Source organism: Rutilus rutilus (genome assembly GCF_951802725.1).
Source record: "Rutilus rutilus genome assembly, chromosome: 3".
Taxonomy (NCBI): domain Eukaryota; kingdom Metazoa; phylum Chordata; class Actinopteri; order Cypriniformes; family Leuciscidae; genus Rutilus; species Rutilus rutilus.
Window position 1 is genome coordinate 35,400,444 of NC_140211.1, and position 18,805 is coordinate 35,419,248.

Here is an 18,805-nt window from a genome sequence, read left to right on the forward strand (position 1 = left end):
TAGAAGCTACTGTTCTGAACACACATCAATTGACTTCAATTCAGAAAATAGGTTTGCATAATTGCCTTGAATTACAGTTCTTAAGTCAAGTTATTATCTAAAACGTGGCATTTGAAATTCAGCATTGTGTTTTTTTCCCCCCAAAATCTGTAAATATATTTATAAATGTAAATGCCACAGACCTATAAATATAAAAATGTATTTATATACATCAGTGAACATTAGGGTAGTTCAAATATAGCCCCAATGTCACATGTGTGTGGGATGTGATCATGAAATACAAGATATGAAAACCCCGAGTAGCTGAGGACAAGGGAATATGATTTTTGCGGCTTTAAGACCAAAATGGCTACGAGGAAATAAATAATGAAACAAAAAATAGCCTGTTAATGTCACTATGGAAACCAATAACCTAGTGAAAAACACACTGGACAAAATCAGAGTGCACCTAGTGCATAAAATGTGTATTGTTTATTTGAGTATTTTCAATTGAAGGGATTTTTTAACCACGTTTTTTACTGTGAATGTGTGCTTTTGTATGTTTGTGAGTTGTATCTGCCCTATACTGTACCATCAGTTATTATTTTATCATTGTCTATAGAATATTACGTTCATTCTGTTTTTTGGTATTTTGAAAAGAACTCTTATATGGTTTATTTGACTGGCAACTGCATACCTCACCTAACATGATGATGATGACGAGTGTGTGAACGTGTCGTTGTGTCAGTCTACACGTGCAAAGGGTTGTATGCTCTACAATGAAATTCTGTTTTTCACCAGCTTGTGTATTGCTTTCTCAAAACGTTGCTAAAAGCTTATGTGTGATATCTCTCTCCCCCTTTTTAATCATTTTGGACAGCATGATAAGAAGATGTGATACTGGTCTCACCAGTCAACTGCTGAAGTAAACCTAATAGGTTCATATGTCAAAGGCATCAGAAAAGTACATGAAGAATATACCTCTAATTCATCACATGTGCTGACAAGTTTCATTTTAAATACAAACCCAAATCCAGAAAAGTTTGGACATTTTGTAAAATGCAATAAAATCAAGAATCTTATTTGTGAATTCTCTTTCAACTTTATTTAATTGACAAAAGTGAAAAGAATTTAAATGTTTTCACTGAACAGCTTAATTATATTTTGTAAATATACACAAATTTTGTTTTTGATGGCTGCAACACACTCCAAAAAAGTTGGGACAGAGGCATGTTTACCACTGTGTCACTTCACCTTTGCTTTTAATTACACTTTTCAATAGTTTGGGAATTGAGGATGCGAATTGCAAGTAGATTTTTTGCCCAATCTCGCCTGATACAAGACAGCTTCTCAACAGTCCATGGTCTTAGTTGCCTGATTCTCCTTTTCATGGTGGACCATACATTTTCAGTAAGAGACAGATCTGGACTGCAGGCAGACCAGTCAAGCACATCGACTATGAAACCACTCTGTTGTAGCACATGCAGAATGAGGCCTGGCATTGTCTTGCTTCCAGGGAAAGATGTCATCTTGATGCCATTAAATGTCTCTGTACAATCCCAATATATGCCTCCATGTCATTGGTACCTTCACACACATGCAAGGCACCCATACCGCTTGCACTGATGCTTCCCCCATACTAGGACAGATGTTTGCTTTTGTACCTGTTACTGATAAAAATCTGGATGGTCCCTTTCAGCCTGAGAACTCAATGTCCATTTTCCCCAAAAACAAGCTGAAATGTGGACTCATCTCCATTGTTTTTTGGAACATCTGAGATGAGCTCGGGCCCAGAGAACTCGGCAGCATCTCTGCATTGAACTGATGTATAGATTTCTCCTTGCGTATCAGATTGGAGTTTCATTTCTTGATGCAGCAGCAGACTGTGTTAAGTGACAATGGTTTTTCAATGTACTCCCGAGCCCACATCGCTGTATTTAACACAGTAGCATGACGGTTTCTCATCACACGCACATTCAGTGGAGGTCTCCTGCCTTGCTCTACATGTACTGGGATTTTTCTGGATTCCCTGAATCACAATATTATGTATGGTAGATTGTGAAAGACATAAATTCTTTGCAATCTTGCATTGAGAAATGTGATTTTTGAATTGTTTGACAATTATCTCATGACATTTGGCACAAAGGGATGAGCCATGGCCCATCTTTGCTTGCAAAGACTGATATGTTCATTTTACGCTCTGTCACGATACCTTTAGCCTACCTAAAATCTATTACCAATTCACCTACTTATTGTGGACTGTTTCAAAAGAGATGAACTTGGATATCTTTTATTGTGCCTCTGTCCCAACTTTTTTGGAGTGTGTAGCACACACGACCAAAGAGACGACTTTCCGATGAACAAATAGCAAAGAAGATGGAAAAGGAGATGGAACACGCGAAGTCCCAAATTCATGACTGTTTCAGGAAGCACGGAAGGGAGGGGGAGGGGAGCTGACGAGATGAGAAGGAGGGGGGGGGGGGGGGGGAGGGGGGGGGTCGAGCTAGCCTCCGTTTTGTTTGACAATACTTCGAACGTCAACAAGAAGTGACGTCACCCAACATCGCTTAGAGCACCTTTAAATAAAGTTGAAAGAGAATTCACCAATCACTAATTCTTGATTGTATTTAAAAAAACGTCCCAACTATTCTGGATTTGGGGTTGTAGATGAGTTTGCCAGCAGGGAATTCATCAGACAGCATTTTGTGTGTAAAGATGCACTCTTACATTTTAGCATTTAGCGTCTACTGAATGTGTCAAATTTTATCGTACGTTTCCTTTTACATTTAATTCATTCTACATGGTTAATTTTTTGGTGGCCCCAGTCTTTTATTTTCACCCTCATTGCCATTCATATTTGGAAGATGAATTGTAACCACATGTTAAGCATTTCATAAAGGATAAACTGTTGCTTCCCAGCATATGTGTTTTTTAATCAATTAATTAGTTTTTGTATCCAATAAAAAATGTTCCTACCATTTTTATTGTACATAATCGATGGGATAAATTGGGACACAAAAAAACAGCATTGTGCTGTTGAAAAAAAAAAAAAGATGAAAAAGGGTCTGTACATGAATGCTAGCTTGCTCCTATCTGCTTCAGTGTTCCTGAGCACTGCATCAGTTACAGAAGCTACTATGACTAGCTCACTGAAACCTACATGGCCTACATGGAAAATCTGTGGTGTTGGACTAAGCGGATTCTCTTTTGTTTTCTTCTTGTGGTTTGTTTGTTATTGGATTTCTATGCTGAACTGAAGCGATTTTTTTGGCAAGAGAATGTCTCTTTATTGACATATTTCTACAAGAACTGTTATTGAAAATAACCAATAATATTTCTGTCAAACTACATATTTGCTGATCAATTCATAATGCTATGGGGATACAGCTAACTAAGCGTTAACCGTGAAAAGAATATAAAATACCAGAGATTGTAGTTCATACGGTACATGCTGTAAATGTAAATAAAATGTTTTTTCTAAAGTGTGGGGGCTATGTATTTTTCAGTGTTTTAAATGATTTGCTTTGGTTGTTTGTGCTCATTTCCACAAAACCTATAATTCACGTATTTCTTTATTTTCTCTGTCTATTACAAAAAGAAAAAAATATTTCAGACCAATGTAGAATCCAATGGTCTCACTCTTAGGGGTAAATGTTAACCTCATCTAAGCCCTGAACTACATGTTAATAATAAGATGTTTATGAGAAATGGAAATATTTCTGACTTGTGGCCCAAGCCTTGATCGGGAGTGTGACAAATCAAGGCTTGGGCCATAGGATGCATTGGATCAAAGAGGAGGTTGATTATGATTTCTCTTTTCTAACTTTAGTTAGTGTGTAATGTTGCTGTTTGAGCATAAACAACATCTACAAAGTTACAACGCTCAAAGTTCAAAGCAAAGGGAGATATTTTCTTTTAAAGAAATTGCGGTAACACTTTAGAATACTGTTCCTTCATTAATGAATAAGAACACAGGAACAAACGAGTAACGCATTACTAACATTCTAGTAACTACTATTAACTAACAAGAAACTCTGATTAACAAATTAGTAAGTAATAGCGCTCAGATGAATGTAGTAGTTCATTATTAGCTAATCAATAACAACAATTTTTTTCATACCTCCCAGAGAACTACTATCTACAAGTTCATAATTAACATGAATAATGCATAATTTATAATAAAAGGTAATGGTAACCCACTAGTAATGACTCAAGTATTACTACATCATTTTAAAGGAACTACTAATTATTTGGATCAGTATTCTAAAGTGAAAAACATGATAACTACCTAATATTGACTGAAGTCATAAGCTTTTGAGATTTTTGTAAGCTTTTGAATAGTAATTCCTTCCAATGGATTTGGTAACACTTTAGTCATTACTAGTGTGTTCCCATGATCTTCACTTTAGAATACTGATCCAAATAATTAGTAGTTCCTTTAGAAAGATGTAGTAACACTTGAGTCATTACTATCAAAAACCTTACAAAAGCCTTAAAACTTACAATGACTTCAGTCAATATTAGGTAGTTATCATGTTTTTCACTTTAGAATACTGATCCAAATTATTAGTAGTTCCTTTAGAAGGATGTAGTAACACTTGATTAATTACTAATGAGTTACCATTACCTTACTATATATTATGCATTATTAATATTAATTATGAACCTGTATATAGTAGTTCTTAGTAGTCTTCAGTGAGGTATGAAAAATAGTAGTTACTGATTAGCTAATAGTGAACTACCACATTCGACTGAACGCTATGACTTACTAATTCGTTAATCAGAGTTTCTTGTTAGTTAATAGTAGTTACTACAATGTTAATAGTGCATTACTCATTTGTTCCTGTGTAGTTATTCATTAATGAAGGAACAGTATTCTAAAGTGTTACCGAAATTGCTTTTTAAGGACTACAACAAACGGCTGGTTGGGACTACACCACATTCCTCCCGGGTTAGTGACATCCCTAACCCTAACATTTACATAAACCCCACCCCCGGGAACGCGATTAATAGATTATCATGACAGAATATGGTGATCAATGACTTGAAGACAATTCAGAAATGACATTCAGAAATGTTGTTGTCACTACTTCTTTAGTCTATCCATCTTTGTCTGACTCCGGTTAGAACATAAAAGGCTAAAAGTTTTTAAAATTGTAATTGCATGTCTGTGTGAGGTAATCGAAGCTGCTAAGAACAAGCTATTGAAGCTCCGCCCTCTGTGCTGGGAGCAGCAGCTCATTTGCATTTAAAGGGACACACACAAAAAGGCACGTTTTTTTGCTCACCCTCAAAAAGTGAAAATCTTAACATGCTATATACAAATATCTGTGGGGTATTTTGAGCTAAAACTTCACATACACACTCTGGGGACATCAAAGACTTATTTTACATACTGTGAAAAGGGCATTATACCACCACTTTAAGTTTTCAATATTTTGTTCGTATTACACCAAGTAATCTAGTAATCTTAAGAAGTTAATATTCATTGATCATTGCTGTTGTATTAAATAGGTATGAAATCCTATAAATAACTTTTAAACTAGTAAATTAGAAGAGTCAGTAAGTCAATCAACATAAGTCTGTTTGGAAAAGTACAAAGAGACAGTACAGTACATATATGAATAGACAAAATCATTAGCACATTTTATGATTGTGTTGTTGTCAGATATGATTCCTGATTTAGAATATGTTATTTAAATATAATAATATAACAAACTGCAATAGATTTCTCTCTTTCTCCATTCAAGTAAATATGAGATGAACATGGCTGGAAATAGCTGCCTGTGGGCATTAAAAACATGGCTGAATAAGTGAACTTATGTGGGACTTTGGAGAAAGCCATATGTTCATGAATTCCTATGTGAATCAAAAACTATTTAGATACTATTCAGAAGTCCTCCACAATAAGGTCACAATAGCTGACATCAGATCACCTATTGTTACTCTATAGATGTGTTTTCATCTTAAAAAATTAGACACACAGGTCAGAAACTATAGCATTTCAGTATGTGGGTGGAATGTCAAAGATGTTGATAATGAATCCGTAGCATATCTCTATATGGTCAAGATGTGTGCACTACCACTTTAGTATACTACCCCAGTTAGGATACAACATCCATTGACATACAAACATATGTGCAAAATCTAATGTCTATTTTAGGCTATTACTCACTCTATTTTCATATAGGATGGTTTTGAAAGCAAGCTTTTTGTGCACCTGTGGATCTGCAAGCTCATTGATACTTTATTTTCCATGCAAAGAAGAAGCTGTCTTCATGCGTTATTTCATTTAAATGAGGAAGCCTGCATGAAGCAAAGCCACAGGTTCTCAGTGAACACTTTATAGCACTAACATCAAATTGAGAGACAAGTTACCCCTAGACACCCAAAGGCATATTTTGGTTTAAGATGGACTTGATTTTACTGCACCTTCTGTTGAGTTATGAGCCACTTGACATCTAATCCATAGGGCTTAGACTGAGGGCTGAACACAGTGCTACAAACTTGTGAATTGGATTTATAGGTGGCCCTGCATTGTCTCGTTCACGTGATTAATTGTGCAGGGCCTCCTGACAGACGGAAGTACATCAGTTAATTAATTTTGCCAGGACAACGCCATTAGCCACACAGGAAGAGGATGGGTGTGCGTTGGAATAGAATACAGGTGCAGTCTGTGTGTCTGCATGTCCCAGCCCACAGAGCCGCCTGTAATAATTAATCTCTTCAATGATTCACACAAGCTGTCAGCAGCCCTCGTCATATTTACAGGTAGCAGTATCTCCCATCACTGCAATTACTGTGATATGGAAGGGATCAGTTACAACAACATACCGTTTGAGCGATGACTGGTTCCTCTACAAAGAAACTGTGCAGACTTTGGCATCTTTATCTTTTAAATAGTGCTGATATAGTTATCTGCCATTATGATTCTGCTGTATTGGCAGCGAAGAGGCGATGAAATACGGAAAGCTTTGCCTCTGCCAGGAAGTCCACTTACTCCTCCCCCTGCAGAAACATTTAGGCACCACATCAAGTCATCTTCATCTCATATTCTTAGGCTAGGCTGCTGGAGGAGAAGATATGAATATATGAATCTGACAAAAACAAATTACACATGTAAAATGAAAATAAAATATTTTCTTGTGGATTATAAATAAATGTGATTAAAGTCAGCATGAAACAGAACTTGCAATAGTTTGTTGTTGTTTTTTTCTGTTGTGATGTTAAAAAGCTTCTTTAACAACAAAACATGTAGGGCGGGACTTGATTTTGTCCATTGGGAATTCATTGAATCATTGAATTGTTGTCTTTTAATATTGCTGTGATCTCATGTGAGTGATAGGTTGTCCCGGCCTCGCTCCGAAAAACACAACATCAGAAGAGAAGAGAAGAGAAGAGAAGAGAAGAGAAGAGAAGAGAAGAGAAGAGAAGAGAAGAGAAGAGAAGAGAAGAGAAGAGAAGAGAAGAGAAGAGAAGAGAAGAGAAGAGAAGAGAAGAGAAGAGAAGAGAAGAGAAGAGAAGAGAAGAGAAGAGAAGAGAAGAGAAGAGAAGAGAAGAGAAGAGAAGAGAAGAGAAGAGAAGAGGTTATTTTGATTCAAGATTACAAGAGCACAAGAAAAATATATACCGTAATATATTATATATATATTTATTTTATATATATATTTTCTGTATTTATTTATTTTGGTTGGATAAATCATGACCAAAAAATGCTGCAATATTCCAAAAAAAAAAAAAAATTATATTATGGTTCACTTTAAATATTGATTAAATGATTTCATAATTTTACCTGTAAATAATCTTTCTCTACAAAAAAATAATTTCATTGTACAAAGCAATCAGCCATGCAACATTATGAACCCAGAAACAGTAATATTAATACCGAAGTCCTCTGTGGCCATTTTCACTATAATCGTTAATTGAGTCACAAGATAGAATTTAAATGATGAGGGAGAGAGTGAGTCAATATAGTGTGATGAAAGAAGTGTGGTCTGATATACAGCGTTGCCATGATGAAGACGAATATTAGAAAATATCAGACTGTAGAACACAGCGATTGACCAATCAGAATCAAGTATTCCAGAGAACCACAGAATGGGTAAATAAATTGATTTACTGGCTGAAACTCCATGCTGATGTTTGCTGTAGGCAAAATTCTGACTGTTTTGTTTTTATTCATTTAACATTATTATTTCATGAGGAAAAGCTGTCTCAATGCAACCCAACTCACAGTGTTAAAGCTGCATAAATTCCCAGGTCTGCTTTCCACCTCTTTGTCTGAGGGGTAACTGTTCCATCATTAATGAATAACTACACAGGAATAAATGGGTAACATTCAAGTATTAACTAAAAAGAAACTTTGATTAACAAATTAGTAAGTAGTGGTGCTCAGTTGAATGAGGTAGTTCACTAGCTAATTTTTTTTTTTTCATACCTCCCAGAGGAATACTAAGAACTCCTATATAGGCCTACAGGTTTATAATTCATGTGAATAACGCATAATGTAAAATTAATTCTAAAGTGAAGATCATGGTAACCCAATAGTAATGTCTAAAGGAATACAAAATCCTTCTGAAGGAATTACTAATTATTTGGATCAGTATTCTAAAGTAAAGATCATGGTAACCCACTAGTAATGATTCAAGTGTTACCAAATCCATCATAATCAGAGTTCCTTGATAGTTACTAGAATGTTACTCGTTTGTTTCTGTGTAGTTATTTATTAATGGCGGAACAGTATTGTAAAGTACGGTGGCCCAGACACACAACATTGATTTAAAAATTTAAAAAGCAAACATAAGTTCACAACACAACGAAATCAAGCCACAACACAACGGAAACAAGCCACAACACAACAAAATCAAGCCACAACACAACGAAAACAAGCCACAACACAACGAAAACAAGCCACAACACAACGAAATCAAGCCACAACACAACAAAATCAAGCCACAACACAACGAAATCAAGCCACAACACAACAAAATCAAGCCACAACACAACGAAAACAAGCCACAACACAACGAAATCAAGCCACAACACAATGAAATCAAGCCACAACACAATGAAATCAAGCCACAACACAATGAAATCAAGCCACAGCACAACGAAAACAAGCCACAACACAACGGAAACAAGCCACAACACAATAGAAACAAGCCACAACACAACGGAAACAAGCCACAACACAACAAAATCAAGCCACAACACAACGAAAACAAGCCACAACACAACGGAAACAAGCCACAACACAATGGAAACAAGCCACAACACAATGGAAACAAGCCACAACACAACGGAAACAAGCCACAACACAACAAAATCAAGCCACAACACAACGGAAACAAGCCACAACACAACGGAAACAAGCCACAACACAACGGAAACAAGCCACAACACAACGGAAACAAGCCACAACACAATGGAAACAAGCCACAACACAACGGAAACAAGCCACAACACAACAAAATCAAGCCACAACACAACGGAAACAAGCCACAACACAACGGAAACAAGCCACAACACAACGGAAACAAGCCACAACACAACGGAAACAAGCCACAACACAACGGAAACAAGCCACAACACAATGGAAACAAGCCACAACACAACGAAAACAAGCCACAACACAACGAAAACAAGCCACAACACAACGAAATCAAGCCACAACACAACGAAAACAAGCCACAACACAACGAAAACAAGCCACAACACAACGAAATCAAGCCACAACACAATGAAATCAAGCCACAACACAATGAAATCAAGCCACAACACAATGAAATCAAGCCACAGCACAACGAAAACAAGCCACAACACAACGGAAACAAGCCACAACACAATAGAAACAAGCCACAACACAACGGAAACAAGCCACAACACAACAAAATCAAGCCACAACACAACGAAAACAAGCCACAACACAACGGAAACAAGCCACAACACAATGGAAACAAGCCACAACACAATGGAAACAAGCCACAACACAACGGAAACAAGCCACAACACAACAAAATCAAGCCACAACACAACGGAAACAAGCCACAACACAACGGAAACAAGCCACAACACAACGGAAACAAGCCACAACACAACGGAAACAAGCCACAACACAATGGAAACAAGCCACAACACAACGGAAACAAGGAAACAAGCCACAACACAACGGAAACAAGCCACAACACAACGGAAACAAGCCACAACACAACGAAATCAAGCCACAACACAACGGAAACAAGCCACAACACAACAAAATCAAGCCACAACACAACGGAAATGCTCCGGACCACTAGGGGGCTCTCTGAGCGCGGTAAATTTTGTTTTCCATGCCACTGTTCTATTCACCTTATTCCGGAAGTAGCACTGGGTGGCGCCATCCGCGTAATCTCACTTCCTGGTTTAGCTACTTAGCGCTTTGTTTGCCCTGGTCCAATCTGTTATTTGTCTTGATAAGTAGATAGACTATAATATTATAGCCAAATGCGTTGGCCTATGGTTATTAACAACTGCTGCAACGTACTAAAGTACATTTCACTTGAAGCTTTTGAAACAATGCCACAATCAAATTATTTAATAGCTGTGTCTTTCTAATAGCTATTACTTAGTTATGAAGATGTGCACAAACACTACTACATGTAAAGTTTGAAACATTATTACACCACAGTTTGTTTGCTTAATCACCAGATACATTTGCAGTGTATAGCCAACAGATGAGAAAAAAATAGCCACGAACTGGTGTAGAAAGAAAGTAGAGCCTCAACTAGATGAACAAGAGGGTAACGTTAGCTTAGCTAACTGCTAGCTGCAATTTCTTATGGTCTGATCTCTAACACAAGTAATGGCTGTAAAATAAATCCAGCAACTGAATTCTAGAGGACCATAGCTTTCAAACAAGGTATAGCATGTGTATGTGTCCTGTAGTGAGACCATTACAACGTTAGATGTTTGTGGCTAATGTAGGCTAAACACTACACATCGGCCGGGCTGCGATCAGACAGGCAGACGGGTCATATAAACACCTAAAAGTCGTTTAAAAATTACCCCGAGAAACAGTGCATTGCTGTGCTGTTGGTACATAGCACATTTGGCACAAATGAACTTATCTTATGTGACATTTTATCAGTGAGACTTCTCTGCAGTTCTCCTCGAAATTGAATGAGGGTCCGCTAAACCGGAAGGTGGTTTACAACGGAAGTACTGGACAGAAGTAAAAGTGGGCGGGGCGGAATAAGGTGAATAGAGTTGGCATTCTTACAAATATATCAATACAACGATTAGTTTTAATAGTATGTAACCATTGTATATCAACATGAAATATTTAATTCAAAATCACCTAGCTGCATATTTATACTCGAGAATGCTTTGACGCGCTACCACGGAGCATGATGCCTGAGGGAACGTCTGCCAATTCCACCAAGGGGTTAAAACGTATAATTTGTATTCATTAAAATTATTTATAACATTTAAAAACAGACATGTTCAAATTCCATTGTATTGGTAAGACTGATTTATTGTGCTATGGCTTGTTTTCGTTGTGTTGTAAACTTATGTTTGCTTTTTAAATTTCGTTGTCTTGTGCAATACTGGGCCACCGTAAAGTGTTACCAATTAAGCAACTGACATGGCAATTTGCGTATTATTTGATGTGCTGAATTTGTATAGGTCCCATGCTGAGCAACTTCTATTAAGCGCTTGGGTTTTTGAGGCCAGGGTCACCCTGGAACATCCACAGAGATTTCTCTGCGACCCGGGGGGCAGACAGTTTTGGCAACCGATGTTCCCAGCTCTCTGAAGTCACAACACACAACATCCTTCTTCAAACAGCAGCTGTGATTATAACGCTTATCTTCAGTCTCTTCATCTTTAGCAAAGAGTAATTAACAGCTAGCAAGAAGAGTCTGTCTGGTGCTAAACCGTAATTACAAGTCCCATTACTCCAAGGGGGCGTTCAAAGCAATTAGCATTTCTCATACAGAGGTTTGAAAAGAAAGATGAGAGCATTTCATTCAATTTGATTGCGTTACATTCTGAAGATGCTCGCAAACTGTTGCACCACCAAGAATTTAAGCGGAGATTTGCTTGATGTTTACCCACTTTGATCTAAACTGAATTACACACCGATGTTCTATATATAGTCCATTCTATAACATAAAATTATAGTCCTTTTATTGATATTATGCATCTTTAGTCTATAGTAGATCTGTATGGTTCAAATTTTGGTATAAAAGCTACAGAAGGACAACAATCACAGTTTTCATAGCTCAGTCATCTTCCAGAGCCATTGACAGTGCTTAGAAGAATCCTAAGCTTTGGTGTGAATGAGTTAAAACCATCTTCAAAAAATGGATACCTCGTTTACGTCAACCAGTAATAACCATAATTTGTGGTTCCACGTAACCACGTAAGAAGGTACCGATACTGAAATTTCACAGCTTTTATAATGTAATATTCTAAATGTGTAATATTTGTTATTTAAAAGTGGCTTTGTTTTTGAGTAAGACTAAAAAAAAGTGTTCATATTCTCATTGTTCTCATTAATGAATCCCTACTCAGACCAATGCAATACTCAACCAAACTGATGAGTTTTTCTCTCTGTTTACCTGTTTTGTATTCCGCATAGGCCAGTGTCCTTGCCTAATTCTTCGTTTCACTCCTCTAATTGTGTCTAAGCGCGATCACTTTTTCTTGGTCACAGATGGGAAACATCAGCATACCGCCACAGTTCAGCGTGCATATGGGACTTTCTTCATGGGTGAAATAGAGATCACATGCATGGAATAACGAGTATTGCTCTGTGCCATATTTGAGTTGACATTTTTAGACAGAGAATTGAAAGAAAAAAAAAACATGTGGCTACACAAAGAGTGCCAGCACGGCTGGGACACCCTTTTGACTATTCTGGCACATATAGTGCTGTCTTTACGCATTCTTGATGATGTGTTGCCTCCAGAATTGGCATTCTTTGTGAGTGTTTTTGTTCCAGGCTTACTACAGAGACAGCAGTGGGTATTTGCCATCTGTAGATAGATACACCTGCTGTGCACTCCAGATTACATAGGAACTTCTCCATTGCATTCATTTGTAAATGTCATGTATGAATATAATATAATTTAGGCTTCCATTTCTGCCTCTGATTGCCAATGTCATGTATGAATATAATATAATTTAGGCTTCCATTTCTGCCTCTGATTGCCTCATCCTCTTTGTTGGGAACATCACACTGTGATCTTATGAAAACTGTGAAGACTGGGGTGGTTAAAAACTTCTTTTTTCAATAAAAGTGTGTATAGATGCTTTAGTTCAGGGTTTTCTGAAATAATGAAGTATTTATTATTAAACCACATTTATGTGGAACAGATATTAAGTTAAGTGCACAGGCTTGGCACTTTACTTCTATAAATGAGTAATGATAACATGAAAGAAAAAGAGAAGTATGCAAAAAGAATGTGTTTAGAAATGCTGCATCAATACAAATGCTGTATACACCATTATAAAAGTATCTATTACTTTATGTATTGCAAGCCGATCTGTTTCAGATGGACTGTAATGCTAAAAAATATATTTTCAGTATATCTGCACACACTGTTAATAGTACTGTATTTCCATACACTCACCTAAAGGATTATTAGGAACACCTGTTCAATTTCTCATTAATGCAATTATCTAATCAACCAATCACATGGCAGTTACTTCAATGCATTTAGGGGTGTGGTCCTGGTCAAGACAATCTCCTGAACTCCAAACTGAATGTCAGAATGGGAAAGAAAGGTGATTTAAGCAATTTTGAGCGTGGCATGGTTGTTGGTGCCAGACGGGCCGGTCTGAGTATTTCACAATCTGCTCAGTTACTGGGATTTTCACGCACAACCATTTCTAGGGTTTACAAAGAATGGTGTGAAAAGGGAAAAACATCCAGTATGCGGCAGTCCTGTGGGCGAAAATGCCTTGTTGATGCTAGAGGTCAGAGGAGAATGGGCCGACTGATTCAAGCTGATAGAAGAGCAAATTTGACTGAAATAACCACTCGTTACAACCGAGGTATGCAGCAAAGCATTTGTGAAGCCACAACACGCACAACCTTGAGGCGGATGGGCTACAACAGCAGAAGACCCCACCGGGTACCACTCATCTCCACTACAAATAGGAAAAAGAGGCTACAATTTGCACGAGCTCACCAAAATTGGACAGTTGAAGACTGGAAAAATGTTGCCTGGTCTGATGAGTCTCGATTTCTGTTGAGACATTCAGATGGTAGAGTCAGAATTTGGCGTAAACAGAATGAGAACATGGATCCATTATGCCTTGTTACCACTGTGCAGGCTGGTGGTGGTGGTGTAATGGTGTGGGGGATGTTTTCTTGGCACACTTTAGGCCCCTTAGTGCCAATTGGGCATCGTTTAAATGCCACGGCCTACCTGAGCATTGTTTCTGACCATGTCCATCCCTTTATGACCACCATGTACCCATCCTCTGATGGCTACTTCCAGCAGGATAATGCACCATGTCACAAAGCTCGAATCATTTCAAATTGGTTTCTTGAACATGACAATGAGTTCAATGTACTAAAATGGCCCCCACAGTCACCAGATCTCAACCCAATAGAGCATCTTTGGGATGTGGTGGAACGGGAGCGTCGTGCCCTGGATGTGCATCCCACAAATCTCCATCAACAGCAAGATGCTATCCTATCAATATGGGCCAACATTTCTAAAGAATGCTTTCAGCACCTTGTTGAATCAATGCCACGTAGAATTAAGGCAGTTCTGAAGGCGAAAGGGGGGTCAAACACAGTATTAGTATGGTGTTCCTAATAATCCTTTAGGTGATTAAAAAAACAGTGCTTAACTGTTTTTATTTGTACAGTAAATAAACCAGCACTGTAAATGCAATTGAAATCACAGTATTAATTTAATATTTCTTCTTCAGTAAAACAATCAATACTGTAAATACAACTAAAATCAGTGTTTAATTGTTTTTGATTTTACAGTGATTACACAAAATACTGTAAATGGAGGTACGGTACCTTTACTGTAAAAAGTATTCACAGTAACTTACTGGCTAATTGTTGGCAGTAAGTTACGGTACATTTAACGGTACATTTTTTGATGAATAGACATACTGCAAGTACATTATTATCATGCATTTATTATCATAATAATTTGAATATATAACAATAATATCTAATAACTCAGAAAAGAGCAAATTATTTTGCAAGCGTGTGGTTTGATTTAAGGTCAGTCATAAAGAATCTAATTGTTTGGAACTGTTTTTTTGGAACCAAATAACTGGCAACAACTGTGTTGCGAGTCTAAAATTTAAGTTACTCGATATTATCATCTTGTTCATTGAACTTTCATATAAAAATAATGTCACACTCACAATAGTGCTGTTATACTTAATATCAGCATGGCTGGATCATAAGCATCTGCAGATATTCAGAATAAAAACAGCACTCTTGCTTATGTGATATTGATTAAATTCATTCTATTGTACTATTCTGTGAAAAACCCAGTCTCTGTGTGACATTTGCAAATGAGGAGCTAAACACATGCGCTACATAAAATATATAAGAGGCCAGAATTGCAGAGCTCCTTAAGCACTAAGTGGCCTGATGCAGAACAGAAATGTATGTATGTATCATGCCACAAAATAGCTTCCATCGTAAATCCCTGCAAATGGCATGGTGTAAAAGCTCAGCTGACAAGGAATTTATTTCAACAGCAGGCCTGAGATCTGACATCAACCCCTGTAGCTTAAATAGGAACAAAGAGGGGGAAGAAATTCAATTTGAACAAGAGAGGAGTGGGACAGATCCACCTCAGCACTAAGATTCTGCGGTTCAAAGAGAGGTGTCTGACACAGACACAATGGTGGCACTGTCATCTCTCACTGTGGAAGAGATGGACATTTGATACTGGAATGAGTAATGGAGGTTTGTGCTCAGAGCATTTGTCACCCGTGCTTGTTCGTGAAGTACAGAGCGAGGCTGATATTATGTACTGCATGTCATTAATCTCTGTGCAAACGGTATTTTTACACTGCTGAGATTCTGGCATCTGCTACTGCCATTTACATTTCTGTTGGGAGTCATAATGAATCACAACATAAATGGAAATGAAAAAAAATCCACCCCTCAACAGTAGCTGTCATCTCATTCACGTGTCCCATGACTTGAGAGAACCAATAATGTTTGTTATCGTTGACATCTAAGCTGCATTACCCTTTGCATTTCCTCGTCTTTTGTCGAGTCTTGTTTTTATAGTTGTTTTCTGATTTTTTCATTTTCTTTTTGAGATTCCATGTTGAAAGATCATTAATATCTACACTTGGGTTCACAGTTCAACTCGCCTGTAGCTACATGTTACAAAAAGAGAACATACGATACAAATGACCTCTGAGATCTGAGAAAAAGGCCATTTTACAGAGTGAAACTATTCTCCGGCCTCAGGCAGTCGATTGTTGGCTTCAGCCTTTTATAGAAATGTGCTTACTCTCACAATGCATGGCTATCATTATAATATTCACATCGACAGCCTTGACCACCACTCTTTTGTTAAATGAAATATAAATCAAGATTACTTGCACCCTATGAGAAATAATTAAGAGTGCATATCCTTTATCAAAAGCTACTGGAGAAGGATAAACAGCAGCTGTCTTCATATATTGTTGATATGCTAATTTAGAAGGAGAAAGTCTATTTTATTGAATCTGCATAAAAATATGGCTTTGCAATTAAGTTTTAGGATTCTCCATGTAAATTCAGTCAGCTCAACAAAATATATTTTTGTTTTATAACTGCAGACATAAAAAAATATATAGTTGCACTGTTCCGTGCAGACAGACGTTATTTGTTTTTTTGGAATAGATCTTTGATTTCCTTCCAGTTATTTGGCACTAGCTCATAGAGTGGGTGATTGTTCTGCTTTACCAAGCAAGTATAGAGTACTTTTACACCTGCACATGGGCTTCATTGCTTCTGTTTTCACAGAAGCATTGCAGAATTAGTCTTTGGATGAAGTGAATTCAGTTGTAGACAGTGGTTGTAGAAAATTTTGCAAATGTATTTTATTTAGAATGTAAATTCAGTTACTTTGTGAAGAAACTTGCTGTATCTGAATTGAGTCCAATAAAATAAGAAATGATAAAGTAACTCAAATAATGATCTTTCAGTTTTCCCAAAAAATTGAGAATCACTGCACTTGCATTTCCACAGTAATTGCTCACTGAGCAAATCATACTCTTCAGTCCTTATGTAGCCACTCTCAACCTAAGCACAATCTCCATCTTACTCAACTTAATGGTAACCCTCAAAATACCAACATAACAGAAAAGTTCTCAATCCCAACATACCTAGGACATCAAAATCACCATGAAATCAACCATTCTTGTTTTTTATGGAATAATTGTGTTATTCTGTCAATCCAATCAATTTCGTTTGAGAATCTTTTTCACTTGTATGTCACAATAGAAAAGAAAAACCAATCACAATTACAGTTTCATACTGACTTTAAACACTAAAAAGATTCAATCTTGGACAAACAAATAACATTTTAAACATTTACCTCATCCATTACCATGCAAAGCATGCTGGGAACGAAGGGACGAGGTGAAGCCAGAGGAGTGTAGTTCTGAGGCGGCCAGAGGGACGAGGGAGCCCGGCGGAGCTGGTGGACTGATGGGCCACAGTGGAGATGAGGGAGGTGGGAGCCAAAGTGGAGTTAATGGACCGACGGGCCGAGGTGGAGTCCTGGTCGCGGAGGCCAGAGGCAGAGGCGGGGGATCCACCGACCATGATGGAGCTGGAGACTGGCAGACCCACAGCGACCCCACAACACTGATGGTGGAATAAGGGTGAGCAAAGGGGCTGATAGGAAGCAGCAGAGGCATGGATGAGGAAATTATAATGGGAGGTGGACAGGATATATCGGTATAGAAGTCTATCAAATCCACTTCCTCTGGACGAGGACAGGGACAGGAGACTCAGGTGCGGCAGCGGCCATCTTGGCCAGAGACGAGGGCTCAGGCATGACGTGAAGATGCTCTGGAAGGGCGGTCTCGACGGGACAAGACTCTGAAAGGGTGGTCTCAACGGGACGAGACTCTGGAAGGGCGGTCTCAACGGGATGAGACTCTGGAAGGGCGGTCTCAACGCGACGAGACTCTGGAAGGGCGGTCTCAACGGTCTCCGAATCAAGGTTTCCCTCCAGTCCAGCCCTGTGGTGTCTGGCAGGTTAATGGGGTGGTGGAAAGTTGCCCCGATCTGGAACAGGGTCCTCAGAGTGTTGTTATCAAGGGAGCTGGTGATGGCAAGCCGGAGGAACTCCCTCGAAAACTCTAAAAGCTTGTGGCTCTCCTAAGCCACGGAGATGAACATTACCCGTTCATCCATTTGGGTTGGTCCGATCTTGTCAGTTGTCACACTGTGGTTTCCTCAGGAACAGACTGAAGAATCCGATTATTCATACAAACTCAAACTTTAATAATAGTAATCTGGAACAAGCTGACAGGCATAGAAAACACACATAAACACAACAGAGATCAGACAAGGACTACTAGAAAGGGTGCATCTTAAATAGCAAACAGAAACAAGATAATTAATCATACACAGCTGGTACAAATTAACTTAATGATAGTAACTATAGAAACGAAGGAGTGGCGGGAAAAGAACAAATGAAAACAGGAACCAATCAAAACACAAACTAAAAGTCCAAACATGCACTGACGTGACAATTAGATGTACTAGCTCGAAATTCAGTACGAACAAATGTTAGTCAGCCTAATGGTACACAGCTTATTGTGATCTATATAAGCAATCATGCTTTAA